Source organism: Phyllostomus hastatus, unplaced genomic scaffold (genome assembly GCF_019186645.2).
Source record: "Phyllostomus hastatus isolate PE091 unplaced genomic scaffold, TTU_PhHast_1.1 phas_contig_159, whole genome shotgun sequence".
In the NCBI taxonomy this organism is placed as follows: Eukaryota; Metazoa; Chordata; class Mammalia; order Chiroptera; family Phyllostomidae; genus Phyllostomus; species Phyllostomus hastatus.
Genome location: NW_025333640.1, coordinates 7,032,015 through 7,047,742, shown reverse-complemented (window position 1 = coordinate 7,047,742; position 15,728 = coordinate 7,032,015). Strand labels below are relative to the sequence as shown.

Below are 15,728 nucleotides of genomic sequence, written 5' to 3'. Positions count from 1 at the left end.
GAGATTTGGGGATTATTCATACCCAAAATAAAGCAAATCTGTCTCCAAAAAAGACTTTACAAAAACTTGCAGTCAAGATGATATAGTAAGTTCAAATTTTGATGGACTTCTCTTCCCTAACACTGATAGATAACACATATTTTAGAAAACATTTCAACACAGATAACTTGACTTGGAAACCAGGTAAATGTTTCCACGTGCTATAAGAAGAAGAGAAGAACAAAGGGTGACTGAACAGGATTGAAGACATGGCTGCCAGGCCCAGGGTCTAGGGACAGACAGTGGCAGCTGGGAACTCCACTCCTGAAGACAGTGGGCACTCAAAGTGTTCTTTGTGAGACTGAGGACCACATCTGGGTTTATCCTTGTAGTTACAAGCAGAGTGGTCCACCTTTACTTGCCCAAATCCTTCCATTTTGTTCTTAAAGAGTTAAAACTGCAACTGAATAGAGGATTTTGGAGCAGTGAAAGTACTGAGATGATACACACATGTCATGATACATTTTCCAAACCCATAGAATACGCAATACCAAAAGGGAAGCCTAATTAACCCTAATGTGACACACTGGACTCTGGGTGATGATGCTATGTCAATGTGGGTTTACTCATTTGCAACAAATGCACCACTCTGATGGGGGATGTTGATAATGGAGGCAGCTGTGCATATGTGGGGACAGGGGGCCTACAGGAAATCTCTGCATCTTCCATTCAATTTTTGCTGTGGCCCTAAAACTGATCTAAAAAAAATAGTCTTTTTTTTTCATTGCTGCTGAGAGCTCCCTGGGGCTATGCTTATTTTGAAGGAAGTTCTGGGGGCTTCAGGCTGGCTGCAGAAAGACCCAGAAGCAATCTCTCAAAACCAGGAACTAATCAAACCAACCACTGACCTGGCTGGGTCAAATGTTGCTTAGAGACAAATAAGATAAGAGTTCCCCATCTTCTTGGCTGGCTACTCCACCTCTTCCCAATCACCATGTATTGAAGTGCCCAGGGCTGTGTCTTCAGCCCCATTGGACTCCATCTACACTCACCTTTATAACATTCTTATAACGTGAGGTTTCCCAAATTTATACCTGTAGTAGCCTTGATCTCTCCCTCTGAACTCTAGACTCATGTAAATAAATTCCATGAGGGTGGAGATTTTTTTGTAACTCATCTGTGCATTCCTGGTGTTACCTACAGCAAGACTGAGATGGCAGGTCTGAGTGAGAGGTACTGCATTAAATTCTCTGCCTCCTACCCCCAAAGGCAAGGCTGGAGATTGGTCGTGCAATCTAGGAAGTTCAGGGCTCATTTCTCAGGCCCCTAGTCTTACTCTCACAATGCCCTAGGGTGATGTGTCCTCATGGCATTCCAAGAGATTCCATCCACCTTTGCTCCCACATGAATGCCATGTTTCTCCCAACCTTGACAAAAACAACAACAACAACAACAACAACAACAAGAAAAAAAACCCACATCACCAGCACAGATAGGAGAATTGGGATTTTCAGACCTCACACAACTGGAATCAAAAACAGCAGATATTATTCAGCTCAATCAGAATAATTTCTAGAATAAATACAAGGGGGTTCTGGGACAAGACCCGAGGGAATGTCTCCAAGATTCAGCAGAGACAGTTCGTACAAGTCACAACTGGCGTAGTTGCCTCTTGTAGCCTGTAAAATAACCTCCAATCATTTCCCACTCCAGGTTCCACACATTTGTGTGATCCCCTCCCCTTGAGTGTGGACTGGAATGTTGACTCATTTCTAAGGACTAGAATATGGCAGAAATAATGGTATGTCACTGCAAAGATTCAGTTATAAAAAGGCTGAGGCTTCCTTCTGAGGCTCTCTCTTGCTCTCTCCAGAAGCCGTTGGCCACATCACCAGGCTGCTCTGTGGACAGGCCCACATGCTGGGACCTGAAGCCTAGCTGACAGCCACACCAACAAGAGTACAAGCAGATTCTCCCCCAGCTGAGCCGTGAGCTCTGGCTGACAACTTGACTGCAATAAGGGACCTTGAGCCAGAATTGCTGGCTAAGCTGTTCCCAGATTCCTGACCCACTTAAGAACTGTCAGATAATGAATGTTTGCTATTTCCAGCTGCTATAGTTTGGGGTGATTTATAATGCAGCAATAAATAACTAATACACCAATTTTTTCATGCATTGACCCCACAAGCTCTGAATACCAATTTAACTATTTCCCACATTTGTTCAGATGTTAACACACACATTCAACTTCATTCAAGTCCAGTCATTTATGCCCATGTTGGTATTTCATTCACATTTGGAGGCTAAATACAGTTCTTAAATGTAAAATATGAATTTAAGTGTATACAAAAGATCTTGGATGCTGCCTTGCCCCAGATGCTGGAGAAAGTAGTCTAAAGCAAATCTTATGTGCCAATACATCACTAGCAATACAATCCCAGGGCTATCACGACTAAGGAAGTAAGGTTGGGAAGGAGAGACAAATACAAGATGGTATGTTACTGAGCTGCCTACAGCTTCACAGAACACAGCCACCAGCTTAGTCATTCCGGAAGTCTCCAGAAAAACCAGATGGAGTCATGGCACCTGGAACAGTCCATTAGGGGGAGTGAGAGAGTCATTTACTTGTTGGTTCCCACTGGGGAAACCAGTCCTATGCCATGGTCTGCTGCTTCTCTGAAACCGGACACGAGGGAGGCAAAGCCTCTGCAGGATGTCAGGTCACTCCTGGGCACTGGACCTGTTGTGGCTACCACCACAGCAGACGTTACAGAGACCTTGCCAAAGTCCGGCGCTCACTCAGGGGGGCTGAGACAGATGGCAGTGCTAGGAGATGAGGTGACAGAGGAAGCAGCTGGGGTTCTTTACTGATCAGGCAGCCAAGAACTAGAGGGTAGGTGAGGCTGAGCAAATGGATGAGGAGTATAAACTGGGTCTGGAGCAGACCTTCTCACAGGTGAACGCCCACTCATCAGGAGCTACTTTTATATTTGAATTGTATATGAATGTACACACATTCAGGTGTTATCTGTATGGACCCAGACTTTTTTATTGGTCCCCTGAATGCAGGGATGAGCCACTTACTCAGTTCTGCAGCTCTGAGCAATTTTGTTTCATGGGGCATCCTTATTGCTCAGGAGAATTCCACTTGCCTGGAAACTTAATATCATTTAATTCCATTCTCTGGTTTCACATCATGATGTCACCAGAAATATAGGAGATGGGGAGCTGACTCAGATGAGAGTGCAACTGTGACCTGAATCAGTCCTACAGAGGGCACTGAAGCTGGGCAGGGACTGCCCTTCAGTGTGGTCCCCAATCAAGCCTTTGTATTCCTGTATCAGCCAGTCATCAGCAGGCCACGCCCTGAGAGAGATGTAGCCTTGGACAAGGTAGTTCCCTACTGCCAAGAGCAAATCTCAGAAAGATGCAACTCAGCCTTTGCAGCCAGTTTTCCTGGTAGCCGGGGGATGGGGCTCATTAGTCTGAAAGGGATCTCGGTAGAATGCCAAGGTATCCACTCTAGTTGGCTACCATCTGGACGAAACTTCTCATGTGAAGAATTACAACTTAATCTAACTCTGGTTTTCCTCCAAAATTAAGCACATGGATTCATTCTAGACTTTTTCCCAGAGTCAAAAGCCTTCCAATTAGGTGTCATGAAAGATTCCCAAGAGTGGTTTAGAATGATCACATGATGCTTCTTTCCGGGTCCTGACGGTTTCCTGATTCACCAGAATGACGGGGACAGGAAACAGGCCACAGGTAACTTCAAATGCCAGGAACCTTTTATTTATAAATACACTGAAATACAGAATCCACCTTCTTAACCACCATGACCATGACTGGATTTCCTTGCCCCTCCTGAAGCAACAGGCAAACCAAGAGAACACTGCCCTGTTGCCTCCTTAAATCTAAAGAAACTAGTAAACTAAAATAAAATAGCCTCACTTCTGGGTCAGAAAACCTCACAACCTCTCCACCCCACCCCACCCCCACTCCCACCCTCCTTCACTCCCCCAACCCCAAATGTGGTCAAGGTCACTCTCCCTCACCTGCCCCTACCCTTCTCCTGCAGTCCCTGCTGGCACAGCATCCACCCTGTCACCAGGCTCAAGCCCTCAGACTCTGTCTACCCACCTGGCCCCCAGGGCTCCAGGGCTTCTCAAAGTGCAGTCTGAGTGCTTTGGGTCTGACTCAGCAGGGAATGGGCCCCCTGTCCTGGTTTTTTCAGAGCAGCTGTTTTGTTTGTTGCATTGTGGGTGGTGGTGGTGGTGGTTTTCATCTGTTTTACATATTGGTCTTTATGTAAGAGGCTTTCTGAAGAAAGTGAAGAAAATAAATTTTAGAATCTCTCATCTTATTCAACATTCAAGTGTTTAGCATCAGTGACATCAAACTGACTCCATTTCTGCAACCAGGGTTCCTCTTTCAGAGTACAAACTCCCCTCTAACACTTGCTAATTTTGCACTTTAACAAAAGAAAAAAAGAAAGAAAAAAAAAACAAGCTGGGCTCCAGCCTTAGCAGTATCTAGCTGGCATTACATAAGCTTTTTTTTTTCCATTGTGTTCCCTTTATAGTTGCCATGTATAATGGCAAGCAGTATTTGCTTACCATCTACATTTATGGCATAGAGTTTTCAGCTTAAATAAATGTATTTCATATCTTTAAATGGCCAAATTTAAAGAAAGCTATTAAATAATAGAGCAGGCACACAAAGTTATGTCAAAGAGCACGAAGGTGGCGCAGGGATGAGTGCCATCCTCTGTGGGGCAGTTACCTCTTGCTGGGCATTCCATCTGTGGTGCATCAGCGCCGTCATCCAAACACAGCACAGCAGGAGTTTGCCACCTTATTGTGGGTAAGAACCAGAGAATCTAATTCAACATGTTGGAGGTGGGGGCCCAGGAACCTTCACTCTTAACTGGCACCTCAGCTTATTCTGGTGTCTGATGATCCCCTTCCCAGCATATCATTTCTCCAGGTCTACCAGACCGGAACTTTCTTAAGGACAAAAATCATGTCTCACTCATCCTTACCTGTGCCAAGCTCATAATCAGCCCTCAAATAAATGTTTGGGGAATACTGTCAGGCAGGTACAGCAGAAATCCCATGAAATCAGAAATGTCAAGGCCTTCCAATTGTACAAGTAGATAGTGAAGTTTAGAGACATTGAATCCCTCATGTCCGACCCTTGGCTAGTGAAAAGCAAAGTCACACTGCAGGCCAAATATCTGGACTCCCAGTCAGGGTCCTTGCCTCAGAGTCCTAGACCACTGCCTCTGGTATTGGCAGGCCTCCTGGGATTGGAGCAGGAGTTGACAAGAACTTACAAGATCGCCCTGGCTGGTGTGGTTCTGCATTGAGTGCTAGCCTGCAAACCAAAGGGTCACCAGTTGGATTCCCAGTCAGGGCACATGCCTGGGGGCAGGCCAGGTCCCCAGTAGGGGACGTGCGAGAGTCAACCATACATTGATGTTTCTCTTCCTCTCTCCCTCCTATCTCTTCTCTCTCTAAAAATAAATAAATAAAATCTTTTTTTAAAAAAAGAACTTAGAAGATCATAGGCATATATTCAGTTAGTTTGATTCATTCTGTTCCACAGTAAATTTAAGCCCTGAATTCAGCAAAAGTATAAGGAAGACTAAGTGAGAGAGCCTGGGTAGGTCTACATGACTGGAGGATAAAGAACAAGCAGTGCTGGGTGATGCAGCTCAGTGGTTGAGTGCTGGCCTGAGAATCAAAGGGTCATCAGTTCGATTCCCAGTCAGGGTACATGCCACGGTTGTGGGCTAGGTTCCCAGTAGAGGGCATATGAGAGGCAACCACCCATTGATATTTCTCTTCTTCTCTTTCTCTCTCTAAAAAATAAATAAATAAAATCTATTTTAAAAAGAACAAGCAAATCTACTTCAAGGAGTCCGTTGCAACTTGTTCAAATGCAGGGGCCAGGCATTGAACACACCCTGGAACCAAATAAATGAAACACTTTAGTCACATAAGGAAGGTGTATCTTCCCAATGTGGAGAATGTGAGGTTCTGTGTGGCCATCTGTGTCCCTTCTGTTATTTCCCCAGTACAGGTGTTCACTCTAGGCCAAGAGAACACTGACCTATGAGGAGGGGTGAATTGGGGAGCAAGATGATAGACTCTAAGCAGAGCAAAAATTTTACAGCAAGAAACATTTCAGGATCCCAATTAAGGAAAGGGGACCAGGAATTAGAGATGGAGCTACCTGTCAAAAAAGTAAATTAAAACAGGTGTGAAATCACTGGCACACTATTCCTAGTCTATGATGTTTAGTACACTGATAGGAGAAACTGCACTTTAAACTTACTTTAAAACATGGCCTGGCTTCCCCTATCTTGTAAAAAAAGATCTAGGCTCTGCACAGCATAAGCTGAAATAGACTGGAGAAATCTACAAGCATGAGGCAAAGGAGAACTGAAGTTCCCCATTCCTATGCAAGGAAGCACACGGGGTGGGTGTGGGAGAAGCCAGCCTGATGTGAGAGGCTCTCGACAGTGATCAAGTGCAGGATGCAGAAATGGGAGCCAGTCTCTGAGCCTCCAGTATGATCTTCAGGAAGATGTGAGGCCTCCAGTGGCCAGCACAGGTTGTGGAATGGGCCAACCATTCCTGACACCATGTGAGTTCACCCAGGGGCAGTGAATCACTTGGTGTATCAGGAGAGCTGAGTGGAATGTTACTTTTTATCAGTTGGAGTCCTGGCAGGAAATGGGTGACTCCAACTGGAACCTGCTCTCTCTTTTTCCCGTGCCCTCCAAGCGAATATCCTTTATTCCAGCTCCCCCAGACCAGTACCACACTGGTCCCTGTTCTCATCCTGTTTTTACCTCTCTGTGGCATGTGCTCCCTTTGCCCAAAGTGTTTTCATCTCTAGCTGTCAAAATCCTACTTGACATGCAAAGACTTGTACACAAATCTTCACAGCAGCTCAATTGTTAATAACCACCAAATGGAAATCATGTAGATGCCCATTACCAGGTGAATAGATGTATAAATTGTGATATACCCACACAATTGACTTCTACTCAGCAGCAGAGAACATGCCATTAACAAGTACAACAACATGGATGAATCTGAAAATCATTATGATGACAGATAAAAATATATGCTGCATAATTCCATTTATATAAAATTCTAGGAAATATAAACCGATATGTGGCAGCAGAGAGAAGATCATGTGTTTGCCTGGGGACGAGGACAGAGAAAGGAAGGATTACCAAGGGCCTCGAGGACTCTTTGGAACGTAATTAAAATGCATTTTGGTGGGACTTCTGGCCAAGATGGAGGTGTAGGCAGACACACTGTGCCTCCTCACACAACCAAAATAAGGACGATGACAATTTAGAAACAAAAAAACAACCAGTACTGACAGAAAATTGAACTGTATGGAAGTCGGACAACCAAGGAGTTAAAGAAGACATATTCATCCAGACCAGTAGGAGGGGTGGAGAGGGGTCGCAGACACAAGGTGGCTGGCAGACCTGAAGGTCCCACATTCGCACACAGATAAACCAGGAAAAACTAGGGAGCGAGACAGACCGAGCAACCCAGGGTTCCAGCATGGAGAAATAAAGCCTCAAAACACTGACTGAAAACACCTGTGGGGGTTGAGGTGCCAGGAGAAACTCCCAGCCCCACAGGAGAGTTCGTTGGAGAGACTCACAGGGTCCTAGAATGTACACAAACCCACCCACATGGGAATCAGCACCAGAAGGGCCCAATTTGCTTGGGGGAAGCAGGGGAAGTGACTGAAAGGTGGCAGAAAGCAGAGCAAGCGCCATTGTTCCCTCTCTGACCCCGCCCCCACATACAGCGTCACAACCAGCAACTGGGTGGCCCACCCTGGTGAACACCAAAGGTTCTGCCCCTCACTACATAACAGGCACATCAAGACAAAAAAAAATGGCCCAAATGAAAGAACAGATCAAAGCTCCAGAAAAAATACAACTAAGCAACAAAGAGATAGCCAACCAATCAGATGCACAGCTCAAAGCACTAGTGATCAGGATGCTCACAGAATTGATTGAATTTGGTTGCAAATTAGATGAAAAAATGAAGGCTATGCTAAATGAAATAAAGGAAAATGTACAAGGAACCAATAGTTATGGGAAGGAAACTGGGACTCAAATCAATGGAGTGGATTGGAAGGAAGAAAGAAACATCCAATCAGAAAAGAATGAAGAAACAAGAATTCAAAAAAATGAGGAGAGGCTTAGGAACCTCCAGGACATTTTTAAATGTTCCAATATCCAAATTATAGGGGTACCAGAAGGAGAAGAGGAAGACTAACAAGTGGAAAGCTTATTTGAACAAATAATAAAGGAGAACTTCCCCAATCTGGCAAAGGAAATAGACTTCCAGGAAGTCCAGGAAGCTCAGAGAGTCCCAAAGAAGTTGGATCCAAGGAGGAACACACCAAGACACATCATAATTACCTTAGCCAAGATTAAAGATAAGGAGAGAATCTTAAGAGCAGCAAGACAAAAGGAGAGAGTTACCTACAAAGGAGTGCCTATAAGACTGTCAGCTGATTTCTCAAAAAAAAACCTTACAGTCAAGAAGGGGCTGGAAAGAAGTATTCCAAGTCATAAAAGGCAAGGACCTACATCCAAGATTGCTCTATCCAGCAAAGCTTTCATTTTAATGGAAGGGCAGATAAAGTGCTTCTCAGATAAGGTCAAGTTAAAGGAGTTCTTCATCACCAAGCCCTTATTATATGAAATGTTAAAGGGACTTATCTAAGAAAAAGAAGATAAAAGATGTGTACAGCAAAATGACAGCAAACTCACAATTATTAACAACCACACCTAAAACAAAAACAAAAACAAACTAAGCAAACAACCAGAATAGGAACAGAATCACAGAAGTAGAGATCACATGGAGGGTTAGCAACAGGGGAGTGAGAAGAGGAGAGAGGAGGAAAAGGTACAGAGAATAAGTCGTATAGATGGTAGGTAGAAAATAGACAGGGGAAGGATAGGAGTAGTATGGGAAATGTAGAAGCTAAAGAACTTACAAGTATGACACATGGACATGAACTAAAGTGGGGGAATGTGGGTGGGAGGGGTGTGCAAGGGTGGAGAGGAGTGAAGCGGGGAAAATGGGACAACTGTAATAGCATAATCAATAAAGTATATTTTTAAAAAATGCATTTTATTCTGATCATGGTGATTTCACCAATGTATACATATTTCAAAACACAAAAATTGAACACTTTATTTTTATTTTTTATTTTTTCAGTGTAGTTGATATTCAATATTATATTAGTTTCAGATACACAGCATAGTGGTTATACATTTATATAACTTACAAAGTGACCCTCTTGATAAGGCAAATATATTTATTACAATTATTGATTATATTCCCTATGTTGTACTTTACATCCCTGTGATTATTTTATAAATGCCAAAATTGAGCACTTTAAATATGTGCATTTATTGTGCATCAACTATACCCCCAAAAGCTGTAAAAAATGCTATAAACAAACTTAAAATACAAACTGAAAAAATTACTGGCAACAAGTCAATAAAGAATATTATTCATAATAAATTAAGTGTCCCAACCAATTTTTAATACAAATAAAGTAATAGAAAATGGGTACAGATCACCAACAAGTAATCAGAAGTAAATGCAAATAGCAAACATGTCTGCATAAAATTGTTTTGCCTCAAAGGCATGTACAAACACACCCATTCACCAATGGGTCTGTCATGACCATCAGTGAAGATCAGTCCTCCAGGCTGGGAGACGGCTTCTCCCCAAGCCTCCTAATCACATCCTCAGCCTTTTCCCCATCATCTTGCCAGGCTCAGCATCCTTCACGCTACCTGGCATATCAGCTCACCAAATTCCTTATGTGGAACTGAAGCCCCCTCTCACCTATACATATGCCCTTGCATTATACCCTTTCACTGCAATTGTTATTGGAATGTCAGCATATCCCAATGATAGCTACGTTTAGCTTGCTCCAGGCCACTACAAAGAAGGGGTTGGTTCCCCATCCTCAGGCCAGAACAAAGCTGTGTCACCTGCTTTATCATAGTCTGCATTGTGTTACAGTGGGTGGCCCACCTCTCTCTCCCCACACAGGGAAATACAAGATAGGGGAAACCGGGCCATGTTTTAGAGTTTAGTTGTTGTTATAGTTTCTCCTATCAGTGTACTAAATATCATAGACTAGGAATAGCATGTCAGTGGTTTCATACCCAGCCAGGCTGTCATTTAAAATTGAAGGAGAAATAAAAATCTTCCCAGACAACAAAAAGATAAAGGAGTTCATTACCACCAAACCAGTATTACAAAAATTTTAAAGGGTCTTCTGTAAGAAGAAGAAGAAGAAAACAGGAACATACTTAAAAAAAATAAAATGACAATAAGTACACACCTATCAATAATCACTTTAAATGTAAATGGCTTAAATGCTCCAATCAAAAGACATAAGATAGCTGAATGGAAAGCAGTATGGAGTTATCTCAAAAAATTAAAAACAGAACTGCCTTATTAACCAGTGATTCCACTTCTGAGAATATATCCTAAGAAAACTAAAACACTAATTTAAAAAATATATCACCCCAATGTTCACAGCATTCGCAGCATTGTTCACAGCATTCGCTGCGAACAATGTTTGCAGCATTGTTTACAATAGCCAAGATTTGGAAGCAGCCCAAATGCCCATCAGTACATGAGTGCTAAGTGAAATAAGCCAGTTTACACAAGACAAATACCATATGATCTCAGTTATAAGAGGAATCTAGTGAACAAAATAAACTAATGAACAGAATAGAACCACAGGCACGCGAACAGGGAACAGACTGAAAGAGACCAGAGGGGAGCGGGCAGGGAGATAATGGTGGAAAGAAGGGGAAGGGACTATCAAAGAACACATATGAATGACCTGTGGACACGGACAGCAGTGTGGGGACTGACTGTGGGAGAAAGGAGTGGGCTGGGCGGAGGAGGGTAAAAGGGGAAAATTGGAACAACTGTGGTAGAACAACGACAAAAAATGATTTTTCGAACACTGTGGCACATTTCCACAATGGAACACTACTTGGCCATAAAAAAAGAAGGAAATCTTACCTTTCATGACACCTTTCATGGTAGATCCGGAGATTATTATATTAAGTGAAATAAGCCAATCAGAGAAAGATAAATATCATGTGATTTCACTTATAAGTGGAGTCGAATAAACAGAATAATCTAAAAAACAAAACTGAGACAGACCCATAGATAGAGAGAGCAGACTGACAGCTGTCCGAAGGGAGGGGGCTTGAGGAGCTGGCTGATAAGAAAAAAAAAAAACCTCTGAGACAGACCACAGTACCGTGATCACCAGAGGGAGAGGAGGGAGGGGGAGGTAGAAGAGGGTAAAGGGGGATAAATAGGGATGGAAGGAGACTCGACTTGGGGTGGTGAGCACACAATACAACATACAATGACTTATAGAAACGTACATCTGAATCCTACATAATTTTATTAATCAATGTCACCACAACACATTCAATAAAAATATTTTTTTTAACGAAGCAGAAGCCTGCTTCTTCAGAAAGGGGACGAAGCCTCCCACCTCTGAGACCAGCGTGGTCCCCAAGGCCCCATCCACTGTGAAAGTGAGAGCTGAGCGGAAGTGCAGTGGGGGTGGGGGGCTGGAGAGTGCGCCCGCAACGCGATCTGACTGCTCAAGGGTTTCCTTCCTCTTGGTCTCCCTGGCCTGGCTGTTCCACTCTATTTGCCCCTTGCACTGGACTGAAACTGACAGGCCAGCGGGGGAGCTGGAGCGGAGCCGTCTGGGGAGCCCGCAGGGATGGGGGGCGTGGGGGAGGGGCCAGGGCAGGAGGAAGAACCAGGATGGAAAAATCCCAGGTGACTGTGGAAGAAATGAAGGAGGAACAGGGACATCCGAATGAAGAGAGGGAGACAAAGAGCAAAGCTGGACTGCCAAGGAGACACAAAGCACGCATGAGCCTTTATGAAAGGGAAAAAAAAGAATGGACTGATGGCGGCTCATTTATTAATTATTAACAAACAAGTAGCACTAATGAATAGCATCATTAGAGGACATTTTGTGAATATTAATGTGTAGTTATAGTCCAAATAATGCTCTCCCCCTGGCCACCCAATGTCCTTCCACTCTTCATTCAAGTCACCTATGTTAACTACCACCTCCATTGAAACCCTCACAACTCCTACGCCGTGTCTCCCACAGTCTTTATCACCAGCAAAACACTGTTAAAAATCATTTCCTACGTTTATTTTTACTGTCTGTTTCCCTGTACCACTAGAGCATACACTTTAGAAAGCAATGGATTTTTTAGTATTTTCTGTACTGATGTGAACAAGTTCCTGATATACCATAGGGGCTCGATAAATGCCATGTATTAAAAAATAAAATAATACTCTATGCCCTGGCCAGATGGTTCAGTTGGTTGGAGCATCATCCTGTACACCAAAAACTGCTGGTTCAATCCCCAGTCGAGGTTCATACAGAAGGCAATCAATCTCTCTCTCTCTCTCTTTTTCTTTCCCTCTCCATTCCTCTCTTTCTCTCTAAAATTAATAAACATATCCTCAAGTGAGGATCACAAAAATGAAGTGAAATTGAAAAGTAATCTCACATCAAGGGGTTTCCTTCAAAGCACCACCACGCATTCCCTGTAGAATCCCCCTCTCCAATCAGACATTTCTCTCGCCGAGGACTTGCAGGAGAGAAGAGAACTTGAGTTCAGCCATGAGCTCTGCCTTTCCCTCTAAGCAGACTTCTAATAGCAGAGAAGCTGGAACTGAGAGCCAGTCACAGAGCTCCTGCCTGCTACCCTGGGTCCTCTGAGCCCAGCAGCATCCCCCAACACCAGCACACAAGCTGAGTGTCAGGGTTGAAGGCATCTCACCCTGTCATCTTACAGATAAAGACTCTGGACCCAGTGAGGTGGAGTGAGCTGCTCAAGGGTACACAGTGAGATCCTGAGTCCCTCTGTCCTCTCTAATGATACACAGGGCTTTGTTGGCAGGTGGCCAATGGCCCACTCTTGGCAAAATGCCAAAGGTAGCGGACATGCTGGGACCTTATAGCTTTGGTTTTCTGTGCAATTGCCCCCCTGCATCCCCGCCCAGGTCTGCCCTTTCCCAACCTTCCCCAAGCTGTGATGTACTCAGTGGTCCACTCAGTAAGTGCATTTGTGACTCCCAGCAGACCCAAGCCCTGTTTGGATTTCTCCAGGGGAAGAGGCTCTGGTGGTAGGGTTTCAGTCTCCAGGGAGCTGAGTAGAAAGGTATTTTGTAGAGAGCAGTAATCATGTCCAAACTCTAATATGTGTTTGTTTCTAAAGAGTTTGCAACCTTTTGAAACCCACATGCAGAGTCAAAGTCCAAAGCCAGTGAGGGGAAATGACGGGCCCAGGGCCTCTCTGTGAGTTGGGGCTTTAGGAATACAGGTATCCCTATTCTTGGCTCTCTTCCTAAAAGTTTTCTCTTCTCATCACATCTTAGCAGGAAATAACCACACAAGGAAAATTGAAGCAGTTTTTTCCTTAGATCCTTCCAAATCTAAGTAAGCCTGAGATATAGGAGCTTGTTCTCTCTTATACTCTTCCAAGTGAATGACCAACAGCATTAGAGGCTACCAGTAAAGAACCTGGAACAAGGCATAAGAAACCCAATGGTTAACATAGGCCACAGTGACTTCTACTTGTTGAGCACCTAGTATGTGCCAAGCACTTCATGTATTCACTCTCTGACACAATCCACACAGCAATCCTGAGTCATGTGCTCGGAGACGTTGATCAGCCTGCCAAGTGTCACACAGTTGGTAAGTTTCAGAGCTGCGTTCAGACTGAGCACTGCATGACCCCAGAACTCGTGTGTTTGCTTGCTCCCTGGCATACCACCTCCCTGAGATTCCAGCCATCGTGGACAACGTCACAGTGGACCGAGGGCCGTCCTCCTGTCTGCCTTCAGGAGGATGGCTCCTGCCCTGTGGAGGCTGCATCTTCATGAAGTCCTTTCCACCCCACGTTTCCAGGTTAGCTTTTTCACAGCTTCTGTTGGCATGGCATTAGGGGCTCTCAACATCATTTGAAAACCCAACAAAGGAAAATAAGAGGACTAGAGCCCTTTGATTGGAGAGGCGACCTGTTCTTTTGTTTGTTTGTTTGTTTGTTTTAGAATTTGTAAATCTTAGCAATCACAATTTTTATTTGAATGGGTAAAATACCACAGTTTAATACAAAAGTGAATTATATTTTTAAGTATAACTAATTCTAAGTACATTGCCCTTCCATAGATCTCCAGGAACATAGTTTTTAATCACAATGTCGTGGTTCACCAGAAGATCTACTTATATCATCCTCACAACAGATACTTTTCTTAAATGCTTAACTTTTAAACTGAATTTTTCAGAGTATTGAGAAATATGTTAGATGTTTCATTTTTGATAGAAAAGACCCCAAATACCTTTTTTGATTCCATAAATTGGTTGAAATAATTGAAATATCGATATTATTGGACTTAAGTGATTTTTCATCAGTATAGAAGTCTTTCTTTTTTTCACACTCATCATGCCATGAATTCATAGGGAGTGGGTTCCAACAGCTCAGGCTGCTTTCCCTTGGTTCTCAAGAAGTGCACTTCTCTGGGCGGAGCAGGCTGACACTTCAGTTGAACCCAGGTAACTTTCTCTTCGGCTTCCTTCTTTTTCTGAGCATTTTCCTTCACACGTTTCTGGAAGCTATCCTGACTCTTCGAGTGCTTAATATGCTCAATTCGTACATTAATTCTCTTGGCAAGAATCTTGCCCTTAACTTGTTTGTTTACACCAATGCACACCACATGCTGGGTGACATTGTAGGCTCTTCACTTTTGCCACGGTAACATCTGTGGGGCATTCCTTTCTGAACAGTGCCCCTTCCCCTCACATCTACAATATCACCTTTCTTGTAGATTCGCATGTATGTAGCCAAAGCAACAACTCCATGTTTTCTAAAAGGCCTAGAGAACATATAATGGGTGCCTCTCCTCTCTCCCTTTGTGTTAGTCATTTTGGCGAATTACTGGAAGATGGTGGTTCCAGCCAAAAAGCTAATTTTTATTAATTTAAAGTATCTGATGACATGGATATAAAACTGCCATCATTTAAAACTGCAAACGTTTTCTACTAATGGAGCCTACACATTAGCTATCCCTTATTTTTATTGAATTTATTGGGGTGACATTGGTTAACAAAATTATGTAGGTTTCAGGTGTTCAATTCTATAACCCATCATCTCTGCATTGTATTGTGTGTTCACCATTCTAAGTCATGTCTCCTTCCATCACTGTTTACCCCCCCCTTTCCCTGACCAGTTCTTGAATCAGGTTTACAAATGGGAGACAAATAATGGCACTTGCAGGCCTTGGAGTTATTTAGCTTCTTGCTCCAGGAAGTTCAGGTGAGTTTTCAGAAGTGGGCCCATTCTTCTCCACAGGCTTTTAGCAGGAGCCCAAAGGAGAGACCAGGACCATTCCCTGCTAGGCAGGACTGGAAGGAGGTCCATGGCCCTCATCCATGTGTCTGAACTTGCTCTTCTTTACGTCTCTCCTGCCTGGCATGAAAGAACAGTCACACCACTGTCACTGTTACACGTACGTGGGAATTTATATGAGGGCCATGGTTTGCTCCACAAGTTTAAACCATCAAGAAGTAAATGTGCTGTAAGGTTTGTAGACTATTAAGGATGAGAGGCA

At 43.6% G+C, this 15,728-nt stretch overlaps 1 pseudogene; it reads right to left on the bottom strand.

The window, feature by feature from the left end:
* Nucleotides 1–14,561: 14,561 nt before the first annotated feature.
* On the bottom strand, nt 14,562–15,046 carry LOC123814071 (annotated as a pseudogene).
* Between the last annotated feature and the right edge of the window lie 682 nt (nt 15,047–15,728).